Here is a 12,523-nt window from a genome sequence, read left to right on the forward strand (position 1 = left end):
TGCACCTACTTTACCTCTCCTTAAGGCAGTGTGTCATGGCAGAACAGGATGGTGTGATCAAAAAGCATGACTTCAAAGCTTATTGAAGTATCATGCTAGGATTGTAAAAAGCTGAAAAGTGATTATGATCTTAAAAGACAAGTATGCTGTATTGGTAAAAAGCTGTTTTGGCCAAGAAAAAAAAAATAAAGTTTTTGTTTGAGAACTTTGGTGTGTTAAACTATATTTGTCCCATTGTCATTAATATACATACTGGCTTCAACTTGGACCACTAAATAAATAGACTGCTATTGTTATGCAAGTATGAGGGTTAGATTATTTAGTGTACAGGTCATTTCAAGAGTGATAAACAAAGTTATAGAACATATTTAATAGAGATCAGGGGAAATTCCAAATAATTGCTTAAAGCTGCGGTAGGGAACTTTTGATGCTCTATCGGTTAATAAACAGAACTGCTTGCATCTTGCGGAAGAACATCGTAGCCGGAACTACTTCTCTCTGTTTATGTCTATGAAGAATCACAAAGGTACTGGGTTACTCCGCAGCGGTACCCCCGAAGCAATCTAAAATAGTCCGAATATAAACACTTATTATAGGTGTACCCTAGTGATTCAGGACAAGCTAAAAACACGGTTTGGAAAATGGATTCATGATATACTCGCTTATTCTATACATTTTTCTACATTTTGAACACAAACAAAGTTACGGACCGCAGCTCTGATTGGTTGTTTTTTACCGGGAGCGATGTATTCCTGCAAATGGCAATAGGACCACTGGGAGGAGCCAGAGGAGCTTGATTTTTTTCACAAATTATCTGTCTCATATTCTACTGTCAGGACATAATGGCAGGTTTAACAAATATGTAAAAAATATTTTTTTTTTTTACGAAAGTTCCCTACAGCACCTTTAATTTCGAAATATAAAGTTCAATATTCTGGAAAAAGAAAAAGCCTCAAGTGGTAGACACGATTCTCAGCTAAAAATGAAAATGAATTACTAAAATGTATACTTTGAATGCCATGTACTTCACTTTGCATAAAAGACATAAAATACATAAAATGTACAAATGTAAATCAATTCTGTTGACTTCTGAATAATAAAAAAAGTCCAATGAAAAAACCGAGCCCTGAAACAAAATTTGTTGAGTGCATTAAAGTAACATTAAAGAGTGTCTATTTACACCCGCCTTGTCGGCAGAGGCTATTATTACTGCATACTGTTTTATAATGTACAATACAATGTTTACAATATTGAGGTACAGATATCTGCCACTATTTGCACTAAATAGCTTCTTATTTACACTTAGTGTGAAGAAAATAAGCCCTATTTTTTCATAATGTAAATTACTTTGTGTAAATAGCATATCGCTAAGAAAATACTTATATTTTCTCTTAAATAGCATCTATTTCTATTAACATTTAGTTTACAATAGAGTGGGTGGCCTTGTTATGCTAGGGTGTTTTGCTTGGTTTTCAGGGCATTTCTAGGGTGTTCTGAGTGTTGTTGTTTTTTTACTGGCCCAAGAGTGGCCCACTCCTGTCTCTAGATGTGACTTGGTCTAAAAACCCTCTATGAGTGTAAATCTATGGCATTTCTTCATTATTACTGTTTATTATCATTCACCAGGTAAAAATCATCAATAAGTCTTCAGGAAAGTATTATCAGACCTCTCCTCAATAAGCTGCACAATTTTGCACCAAAGTTCAATACTTACATGGAAGCTACAAAGAGAACAAATAAACAGGGAAGCACAAATAACCCACATAAAAGACACTGAATGTCAGAAGTCCCCTTATTACTCAACAGTGTCATCATAACCCAAGATGTATTAGCAAGCGCTAGAAAACGCTCTTGATAGAGATAACCAATATCTAACTCTCCAGACTCATGATGATTTCCATGCATTTGACATCAAAATGAAACTACAGCCTCAAACACCAAATACAGGAATATACAGTAGCACAGGGAAAATGCACTTTTTGGGGGGTAATGTTACCATACTACATGATTTTCTAGTATCAAACATTTGTGCTTACAATAATGGAGAAGATGAACCCTAATAAAATTAAACTCAAATCTTTTAAAGGGATAGTTCGCCCAAAAACAATACTTGCGTCATCATTTACTCACCCTCATGTTGTTCCAAACTTGTATGACTTACTTTCCCCTGTGGAACTCAAAATAGATTTAGAAGAAATTTGGTAACCAAATAGCTCTAGCCAAAGAGTTTTGGCCTCCACAGTTTATCAGAATGAAGGAGTACAACTGGGTCCTCTCTCCATCAGGGTAACAACCATCAAGTGGCCAACAGGATGCTGGTGTCTCTGATTAAAAATGTGTGGTAGATCAGACTTCTGCCTCTTGTGTGTCCTTCAGCCACATTGAACCAGCTGAAGTACCAGATGTGCCATTCCCCTCTAGGGCTGTCCATTAAATTAGTGCCCTGCAATCAAGCCCTTGTTACAAAGATGGGCCACAGAGAAAGGAAGTGAGCAGCGATGTAGCAGGGCAACACAGAGGCAAAGAGAGCAACCGCAGGCACACATGGGCCAATCAGAAAAAGGTTCCAGAAGAAGTAGACCACCTAAGACATTGATTGTCCTTGTCAGGCAGAAATGAACAAAGTGACTGATGATAATCCACCACAATCCACGCTATAGATGTAGTGGAAGTGCCCACACTCACATCTGCAGGACATCAGTGTCGCATTTCAGTTCCCTTTCAATACTCCACTTGTACTGCATCGCTAGATTCTATGGGAAAAATGCCTTTCTTGCAGTGAAATAAAACAAACCAACGGTGAATCAGAACTATTGCCCAAGCCTATAGCAATGCAGCCCACCAGAACCCACCAATATGGGTGGGTCCATCTGGCTATACAAGCAGGCATTCTGGCATAGGATCCTCAGATTTCTTCTCCTTCAGCAACAACGATCATCTCTTTGCTGATCCACAAAACTTGAAGCAGCTCGTCATTGATACGCCTCACAACAGAATGAAGCAGACTCGGCGTCCTCGAAGCTCTAAGCACATCCCCTGCCAATTTTCCTAGTGACGTTTTTCCGAATGTCGCTGTCACAGTGTCTGGGTTGTTGTTCCCCGGGGTTCCACTAGATGTCCTCCTTCTCACGGTGTCTGTCCCAGATCACTTCCTGTTCCCTTATATGGTCACCTTCCTCCTTGTTACGTAATTGATTGTTCACCCCACCTGTCTCCTGTTTCCCAATTATCCTTCTGTGTATAAATACCCAGTCTGTCTTAGTCTATGTTACGGAGTCCTTGTTTAATGTCAAGTGTCTTATGATAATTCATGTCCGTCATTCTTGCCTTGCCTTGCCTTGCCTTGCCTTGCCTTGCCTTGCCTTGCCTTGCCTTGCCTTGCCTTGCCTTGCCTTGCCTTGCCTTGCCTTGCCTTGCCTTGCCTTGCCTTGTCTTGTCTAGTATTCGTGTCTTGTTTATGTTATGTTTGGATCTTCTGGTTTTCACCCTGCCTGGACTGTTTACCCTTTTGGATTATCCCTTGAATAAATCATACTTACCTGCAATTGGTTCTCTCTCGTCGTTTCAAGCGCCTCGTAACGTGACAGTCGCCCTACCAGTGCGGCTCATGCAGGAAACCCTCCATGATGCAGAAGGGCAGTGAGTGCCACACGCTCACCTAGACAGATATTCTCACTGAGAGCATGAGTCTCGATCTTCCCCACTTGCGATCCGCCTTCTTCAAAGAAGACAGCCCCGCTCTCCCATTTCTTCTCTCTCAGCAATCTTGGAGAGAGAAACAGTGGAGTCAGGGAGCTAAGCAACTCATTCTGAGTGATCTTATGTTAGCACAAAACTCGCATGTTTGCTCTCCACCGTGTTTTACAAGTGAGGATCATTACATCGAGTGGCTAAATCCTTCTAGGCAGATCATAATAGAAATCTTTAACCAATGATTCTGTATCGCTGACTGGCTGCTGTCACTGAGAAAGAAGTCTGCCCTTGTTTTGAATAAAGGACTCCCTTCTTCATAAAAGGGTGCTCTGAATCTACCGCTCTCATCTTTCTCCCCTCCCAGTAACGGCGAATTCTCTGGGCTTAGCGATCAGACTTGAGCGATTTCACACCTGCACAGCCCCCGTGTTCTTCACTCTCCATGCAGCTTTTTCACCTGGACTACTTTGATGATGTTTTTCTTACCTTTCTGGACATGGACAGTATACCATACATGCATTTTTAATAGAGGGACTGAGAGCTCTCTGACTAAATCTAAAATATCTTAAACTGTGTTCCGATGATGAATGGAGGTCTTACAGGTTAGGAACGATATGAGGGTGATTCATTGATGACATAATTTAAATTTTTCGGTGAACTAACCCTTTAACAACTATCTATAAAAAAAAATAAAAAAAAAAAAAAGCTCTAACCAGCGTAAGCTGTTTGGGGGCTTAGGCTGGTCTCCCAAGCTGGTGGACCCTTTTTGTTTAGCAGGCTAGCCTGCCTTAGCTGGTTTTTAGCTATTTTTATACTGAATAAACTGCTTTTAGCTAGATTAGCATAGAAACATACCAAAACATGCTAGCAGCTTGCTAATCATGCTAACAAAATGCGAGTAGCTTGCTAATCATGCTAAACAAGGCTAACCCCGTGATAGTAACATGCTAATTATAATAAAACATGTTAGCAACATCCTAGTCCTAATTGAAACAGCTTATCTGTTTTTCGGAAAGCATATTGCCTTGAAAACATTGAAACTTTAATCTTAAATATTTTAACTTTCAAATTACTTTAAACTGAAAACTTTCAGACTGCAAGCTTTTAAAACTTTTTATAGCTTTCTAGCTAGGTTTTTTTATTTTAAAGTTGGTCTACAAACTTTTTAATCTACTTCAAATCTTTTAACAATATGAAGGGCTGATTTAAATGTGAAGAAATAGTCTATCTTGGAATAAACTAAGTGAGGGGTCGAATAATATGTACAGGTGCATCTCAATAATTTAGAATGTCATGGAAAAGTTAATTTCAGTAATTCAACTCAAATTGTGAAACTCGTGTATTAAATAAATTCAATGCACACACACTGAAGTAGTTTAAGTCTTTGGTTCTTTTCATTGTGATGATTTTGGCTCACATTTAACAAAAACCCAACAATTCACCATCTAAACAAATTAGAATACTTCAGAAAACCAATAAAAAAAAAATAATTGAAATGTTGGCCTTCTGGAAAGTATGTTCATTTAAGGTACATGTACTAGGCCTAACTCTTTTATAAGTTTCCACACCACTGAAGCCTGTCAGGTTACTTTCTTCATTCTTTTTGTGCTAGTCAGGTCCATTTTAAGCTGGACATGGATATTTGTGTCTCCTCTATGTCAGGTAAGTCAAGTCACCTTTATTTATATAGCGCTTTAAACAAAACAGTTTGTGCCAAAGCAACTGAACAACATCAATTAGGAAAACAGCGTGTCAATAATGCACAATGACAGTTAAAGGCAGTCCATCATTGAATTCAGTGATGTCATCATCCAGTTCAGTTCACTTTAATTAGTATCTGTGTAATCATTTGCCATCAAGTCAATCAATCAATCAATCAATCACCTTTATTTATATAGTGCTTTAAACAAAATACATTGCGTCAAAGCACTGAACAACATTCATTTGGAAAACAGTGTCTCAATAATGCAAAATGATAGTTAAAGGCAGTTCATCATTGAATTCAGTGATGTCATCTCTGTTCAGTTTAAATAGTGTCTGTGCATTTATTTGCAATCAAGTCAACGATATCGCTGTAGATGAAGTGACCCCAACTAAGCAAGCCAGAGGCGACAGCGTCAAGGAACCGAAACTCCATCGGTGACAGAATGGAGAAAAAAACCTTGAGGGGAAACCAGGCTCAGTTGGGGGGCCAGTTCTCCTCTGACCAGACGAAACCAGTAGTTCAATTCCAGGCTGCAGCAAAGTCAGATTGTACAGAAGAATCATCTGTTTCCTGTGGTCTTGTCCTGGTGGTCCTCTGAGACAAGGTCTTTACAGGGGATCTGTATCTGGGGCTCTAGTTGTCCTGGTCTCCGCTGTCTTTCAGGGCAGTAGAGGTCCTTTCTAGGTGCTGATCCACCATCTGGTCTGGATACGTACTGGATCCGGGCGACTGCAGTGACCCTCTGATCTGGATACAGACTGGATCTGGTGTCCAGGTTGACCTCGGAACAAGAGAGAAACAGACAAATATTAGCGTAGATGCCATTCTTCTAATGATGTAGACAGTACGGTGTTATGTGAAGTGTTTCCGGTTCCAGTTTACATAATTAATGCAGCCTAAAAATCCTTTAACGGATTTGGATATTAAAAGCGTATTAGTATGTTATGTGTAAGCCAGGTTAAAGAGATGGGTATTTAATCTAGATTTAAACTGCAAGAGTGTGTCTGCCTCCCGAACAATGTTAGGTAAGTTATTCCAGAGTTTAGGCGCCAAAGAGGAAAAGGATCTGCCACCCGCAGTTGATTTTGATATTCTAGGTATTATCAAATTGCCTGAGTTTTGAGAACATAGCGGACGTAGAGGAGTATAATGTAAAAGGAGCTCATTCAAATACTGAGGTGCTAAACCATTCAGGGCTTTATAAGTAATAAGCAATATTTTAAAATCTATACGATGTTTGATAGGGAGCCAGTGCAGCGATGACAGGACCGGGCTAATATGGTCATACTTCCTGGTTCTAGTAAGAACTCTTGCTGCTGCATTTTGAACTAGCTGTAGTTTGTTTACTAAGTGTGCAGAACAACCACCCAATAAAGCATTACAATAGTCTAACCTTGAGGTCATAAATGCATGGATTAACATTTCTGCATTTGACATTGGGAGCATAGGCCGTAATTTAGATATATTTTTGAGATGGAAAAATGCAGTTTTACAAATGCTAGAAACGTGGCTTACTAAGGAAAGATTGCATTCAAGTAGCACACCTAGGTTCCTAACTGATGACGAAGAATTGACAGTGCAACCATCAAGTCTTAGACAGTGTTCTAGGTTATTACAAGCAGAGTTTTTAGGCCCTATAATTAACACCTCTTTTTGTCTGAATTTAGCAGTAAGAAATTACTCGTCATCCAATTTTTCGACTATGCATTCCATTAGTTTTTCAAATTGGTGTGTTTCACCGGGCTGCGAGGAAATATAGAGCTGAGTATCATCAGCATAACAGTGAAAGCTAACACCATGTTTCCTGATGATATCTCCCAAGGGTAACATATAAAGCATGAAGAGTAGCGGCCCTAGTACTGAGCCTTGAGGTACTCCATACTGCACTTGTGATCGATATGATACATCTTCATTCACTGCTACGAACTGATGGAGGTCATATAAGTACGATTTAAACCATGCTAATGCACTTCCACTGATGCCAACAAAGTGTTCAAGTCTATGCAAAAGAATGCTGTGGTCAATTGTGTCAAACGCAGCACTAAGATCCAATAAAACTAATAGAGAGATACACCCACGATCAGATGATAAGAGCAGATCATTTGTAACTCTAAGGAGAGCAGTCTCAGTACTATGATACGGTCTAAATCCTGACTGGAAATCCTCACATATACCATTTTTCTCTAAGAAGGAATATAATTGTGAGGATACCACCTTTTCTAGTATCTTGGACAGAAAAGGGAGATTCGAGATTGGTCTATAATTAACAAGTTCTTTGGGGTCAAGTTGTGGGTTTTTTATGAGAGGCTTAATAACAGCCAGTTTGAAGGTTTTGGGGACATATCCTAATGACAATGAGGAATTAATAATAGTCAGAACAGGACCTATGACTTCTGGAAGCACCTCTTTTAGGAGCTTAGATGGTATAGGGTCTAACATACATGTTGTTGGTTTAGATGATTTAACAAGTTTATACAATTCTTCCTCTCCTATAGTAGAGAATGAGTGGAACTGTTCCTCAGGGGTCTATAGTGCACTGTCTGATGTGATACGGTAGCTGACAGCTGAATGGTTGCAATTTTATCTCTAATAGTATCGATTTTAGAAGTAAAGTAGTTCATAAATTCATTACTGTTGTGGTGTTGGGAAATGTCAACACTTGTCGAGGCTTTATTTTTCATTATTTAAGCCACTGTATTGAATAAATACCTGGGGTTATGTTTGTTTTCTTCTAAAAGAGAAGAAAAGTAATCAGATCTAGCAGTTTTTAATGCTTTTCTGTAGGATATGCTACTTTCCCGCCAAGCAATACGAAATACCTCTAGTTTTGTTTTCCTCCAGCTGCGCTCCATTTTTCTGGCTGCTCTCTTTAGGGTGCGAGTATGCTCATTATACCATGGTGTCAAACTGTCTTCCTTAACCTTCCTTAAGCGTAAAGGAGCAACTGTATTTAAAGTGCTAGACAAGAGAGAGTCCATAGTTTCTGTTACATCATCAAGTTGTTCTGAGGTTTTGGATATGCTAAGGAATTCGGATACATCAGGACGATAACTTAAAAAGCAGTCTTTTGTGGTAGAAGTGATGGTTCTTCGATACTTGTAACAAGAAGTAGAATTTACAATTTTGGCTATATGAAGTTTGCACAGAACTAAATAATGATCTGAGATATTATCACCTGGCTGAATAATTTCAACACTATCAACATCGATTCCATGTGACAGTATTAAATCTAGAGTATGATTTCGACAATGAGTAGGTCCTGAAACATGTTGTCTAACCCCAATAGAGTTCAGAATGTCTATAAATGCTGATCCTAATGCATCTTTTACATTATCGACATGGATATTAAAATCACCAACTATTAAAACTTTATCTGCAGCCAGAACTAACTCGGATGTAAAATCACCAAACTCTTTAATAAAGTCTGTATGGTGCCCTGGTGGCCTGTATACAGTAGCCAGTACAAATAAATAATACAAGTCAATAATATCACTGTAAGTGAAGTGTCCCCAACTAAGCAAGCCAGAGAGAAACTAAGACTAATAAAGACTAATATTTGTGTAGATGCCATTCTTCTAACGTTGTAGCAAGTACATTGTGTGTTATGGGAAGTGTTTCCAGTTCTGGTTTACCTAATGCAGCCTAAAATCCTTTAACGGATTTCGATATTAGAACTGTATTAGTGTGTTGTGTGTGTAAGCCAGGTTCAAGAGATGGGTCTTTAATCTAGATTTAAACTTCAAGAGTGTGTCTGCCTCCCGAACAATGTTTGGTAGGATATTATTCCAGTTTAGGTGCTAAATAGGAAAAGGATCTGCCGTCCGCAGTTCATTTATATTCTAGGTTTTATCAAACTGACAGAGTTTTGAGAACAGTTTTAGCATCTCCATCTTGATCTCATTCATTTTTCTGCCTTTGTCGTTCACAGTCTTCATTAACACAAAATAGGAATATTGCAAATAACATTTGTGAACAAGCACTGTTTCCATCCAACGAGTCAAAGATAACAAAATCGACACTTCCTGATAAACTGGCATTATGCATCACTAAGAAAAGCAGGAGAAGCAACTGAATATAATAATTTTCCTACATAATAAATTACTTGCATCTCGGAACGAGCAGAAGAAACAGAAGAAACTTCCTCCAATTAATGCGGTTTCCTCTTGACACTTTGTGGTAAAAAAATTGAGGAAATGCTTTTTACCACAAACTTTCAAGAGGAAACAGAACATTATTTGGAGGAAGTTTTGCATAGTTTGTTTTGTTTTCATGTTATAAGGTTATGAGCATCATTAGAACATAAGTGGTGACCCACACTGGTCCAGTCTTGCATGGTTACTTTGCAGCATGATGTGGTGTGCTCTCACAGAAAATCTCAATGAGCCACAGCATGCTGATGTCATGGGTCAGATAAACTGCAAGCTCAGACCCACAGCTCTCTCGCCACCACATGCAAAACCCCTGCAATATAGCTGAAATGTGCCTATGGAAAGAATGTACATGGCACAATAGTAATACCATGGTTTTAAAACAATACCGTAATATTTTTTCTGAGGTATCCAGATGACTATGATAGCTTTGTATTTTAGCCACACTGGAGAAAAAATAAATAAAGTCCCAGGCAAAACCAGTCTATGCCAATTAGCTAGTTTAGCTGGTTTAAACTGCACCGATCTGGATTGAGATAGTCTAGCAGGTCTCCCAGCCTGACCAAGATGAATTTAGCTGGTGTGTCAACTGTTCTCCCAGCCTGACTAGCTAAAGAAATGGTCAAACCTGCTATAGCGAGGCTGGAAGACCTGCTAAAACCAACCAACAACCTTTGGCAATAGAGATGCCATGTTCGAACACAGTCCTGGTCACTCCACTTGGAATGTGTTTTTATTATTTATTACTTACAGCTAGAGGTGGTAAAAAAATATCATATCACAGTTCATTATTTTATTACGATTCTTTGTCGTGTTGGTTTTACTATTTTGCCAGTTGTCTGAGCAGTACAGCTAAAATAATTTCCCTAATTTAAAAACAAAGCATTACAATATAACAAATTATAAAATTAAAAAGACAATACATTTAGGCCAAAGTGGCGAAAATAAAAGACGTGTTATTATTTTATATTTGTTAGTAAAAAATGAGAACAAAGATACACATTATAACTACAAATAATATCCAAATAAAACAAACAGTGCTTTATTTTTCAGGTACTCTAGGTGTTTTTAGCAGTAGCATTCAAGAAGTTAATTGAATTAACAAAATGCTAAATACACTATATACATCAATTATACATTGATTCTTATTGAAGCAAACTAATTCAAGTTCTTCAGTCAAGAGCAGTGATTGATTCTTTTCTCTTTGTGTTTTGTTTGTTTGTTTGTTAATATTAAATACAAAGATCACCCAAAATTGAACACTCTGTCATCGTTTACTCACTCTCAACTTATTTTTAAACCTGAATGAGTTTCTTTCTTCTGTTGAATATATAAGTTATATTGAAGAATGTAAGACAGTTGCTGGTCCCCACTGACATTAAGGTATTTTTCCCTCGCTATCAAAGTCAGTGAGGACCAGCTACTGTTTTAATTCAGAAATTGCGAAATAATTTTGTAGAAAATGCCAAATGCATAGAAAAATACTATTCTAAAATTAACTGCAAATACATGTTCATAAAGTCTGGACGTATCAGTTATTGTTTTAGCAGTTATGTGAAGCGCTTTGGGGTTGTTTTAAAAGATTCGATGAAATGTATATTTGTGTTTGACCATCAGAGAGCAGTGTTGTACTCTAGTAAACCTTCATCATTTACTCATAACTACATACAGTCATGGCCAAAAGTTTTAGCAGGGACATACATTTTGTGTTTTGCGAAGTTTGCTGCTTCAGTATTTGTAGATTATTTTTCTTCTGTTTCTACGGTATACTGAAAAACAATAAGCATATAAGTTGTAAAAGGCTTTTATTGCAAATAATAAGAAATAAATGAGAGTCAGTATTTACAATGTTGACCCTTGTTCTTCATAATATCCGCAATTCGCTCTGACATGCATTTTTATTTCTCAGAGTTGATCACACTTTGTGGGCTTCTGTTTGTCCACTCATCTTCTGAAGACTGACCACAGGTTCTCGGTGTTTGAGATCCGGGGAGTTGCCTGGCCACAGATCCAAAATATCAATGTAATGATCTTCGAGCCACTTCTTTATCACTCTTGCTTTGTGCCATGGTGCTCCATCATGCAGGAAAACGCACGGATCATCAGCCACGGAGCCAATGGAGAGAAAATGGACATCATTTGAAGAGACAATGGCTCTGAGTTCATCTCCTCGTAGCTTCCATCATCCTTCCCCTTATCAGATCTTTTGCTCTCGCTCAGATTCAGACTCATGTAAAGCCATCCCTTCAGAAATCTGGCAAGCACGAGACTTGCAAATATGATCTGCAGGCTTAAGCGACATTTAGGAGCAGTACATGAAGAAATGCATGGAGGACGCTGACAAACTTCTTCATGTAAGCATGAATGATCCATTCATAACTGCCATCAAAGCTCAAGAAAACCACCTCCAGCAGCTGGATCAAGCTTTCCAAAATAAAATTTCATTCATTTAAATTTCACCTGTGCAGAGGATCTGTCAGTCAGAAACTTCAGAGAGCTGAGCTGCGTCTTGGACGTCTTTTACGAAGATACATCAAACACGTCCAAATGAACCAGTTAGTCCACTGACTCATATTTTGTTTGATTATTATTATTTTTTGTGGTAGATAATTTTTACAATGTGCCATTTCAAAAATAAAATAGTCACTAATTGCATTCCTTAATGTTTTCTCTGTTTTACAGCAAGACGCTTGATGGAAATTTCAAGGTGACCAGAAATGTAAGGGATGGACTGAAGTTCATTCTCAGCTTTGCAAATTCAACCGCTTTAAACAGAGAAACAATGTGTAGAATAATGACCTGTAAATGAGCCCAATAACAGATTATTAACATGTCACAAGAAAAGCATATATTATATATATATATATATATATATATATAAATACTTTAAAATTTTCCATAGCATGGTAGACAAAACAAATAATACAATTTAGACAAATAAAATGTTAATGAAATATAGTCTATTCTTTTACCTTCA

At 38.0% G+C, this 12,523-nt stretch overlaps 1 pseudogene; it reads right to left on the bottom strand.

Annotated features, from left to right (window-relative positions):
* Positions 1–2,187: 2,187 nt before the first annotated feature.
* On the bottom strand, positions 2,188–11,778 carry LOC127934955 (XK-related protein 8-like; annotated as a pseudogene).
* Between the last annotated feature and the right edge of the window lie 745 nt (positions 11,779–12,523).

This window comes from Carassius gibelio, chromosome A19 (genome assembly GCF_023724105.1).
Source record: "Carassius gibelio isolate Cgi1373 ecotype wild population from Czech Republic chromosome A19, carGib1.2-hapl.c, whole genome shotgun sequence".
Taxonomy (NCBI): domain Eukaryota; kingdom Metazoa; phylum Chordata; class Actinopteri; order Cypriniformes; family Cyprinidae; genus Carassius; species Carassius gibelio.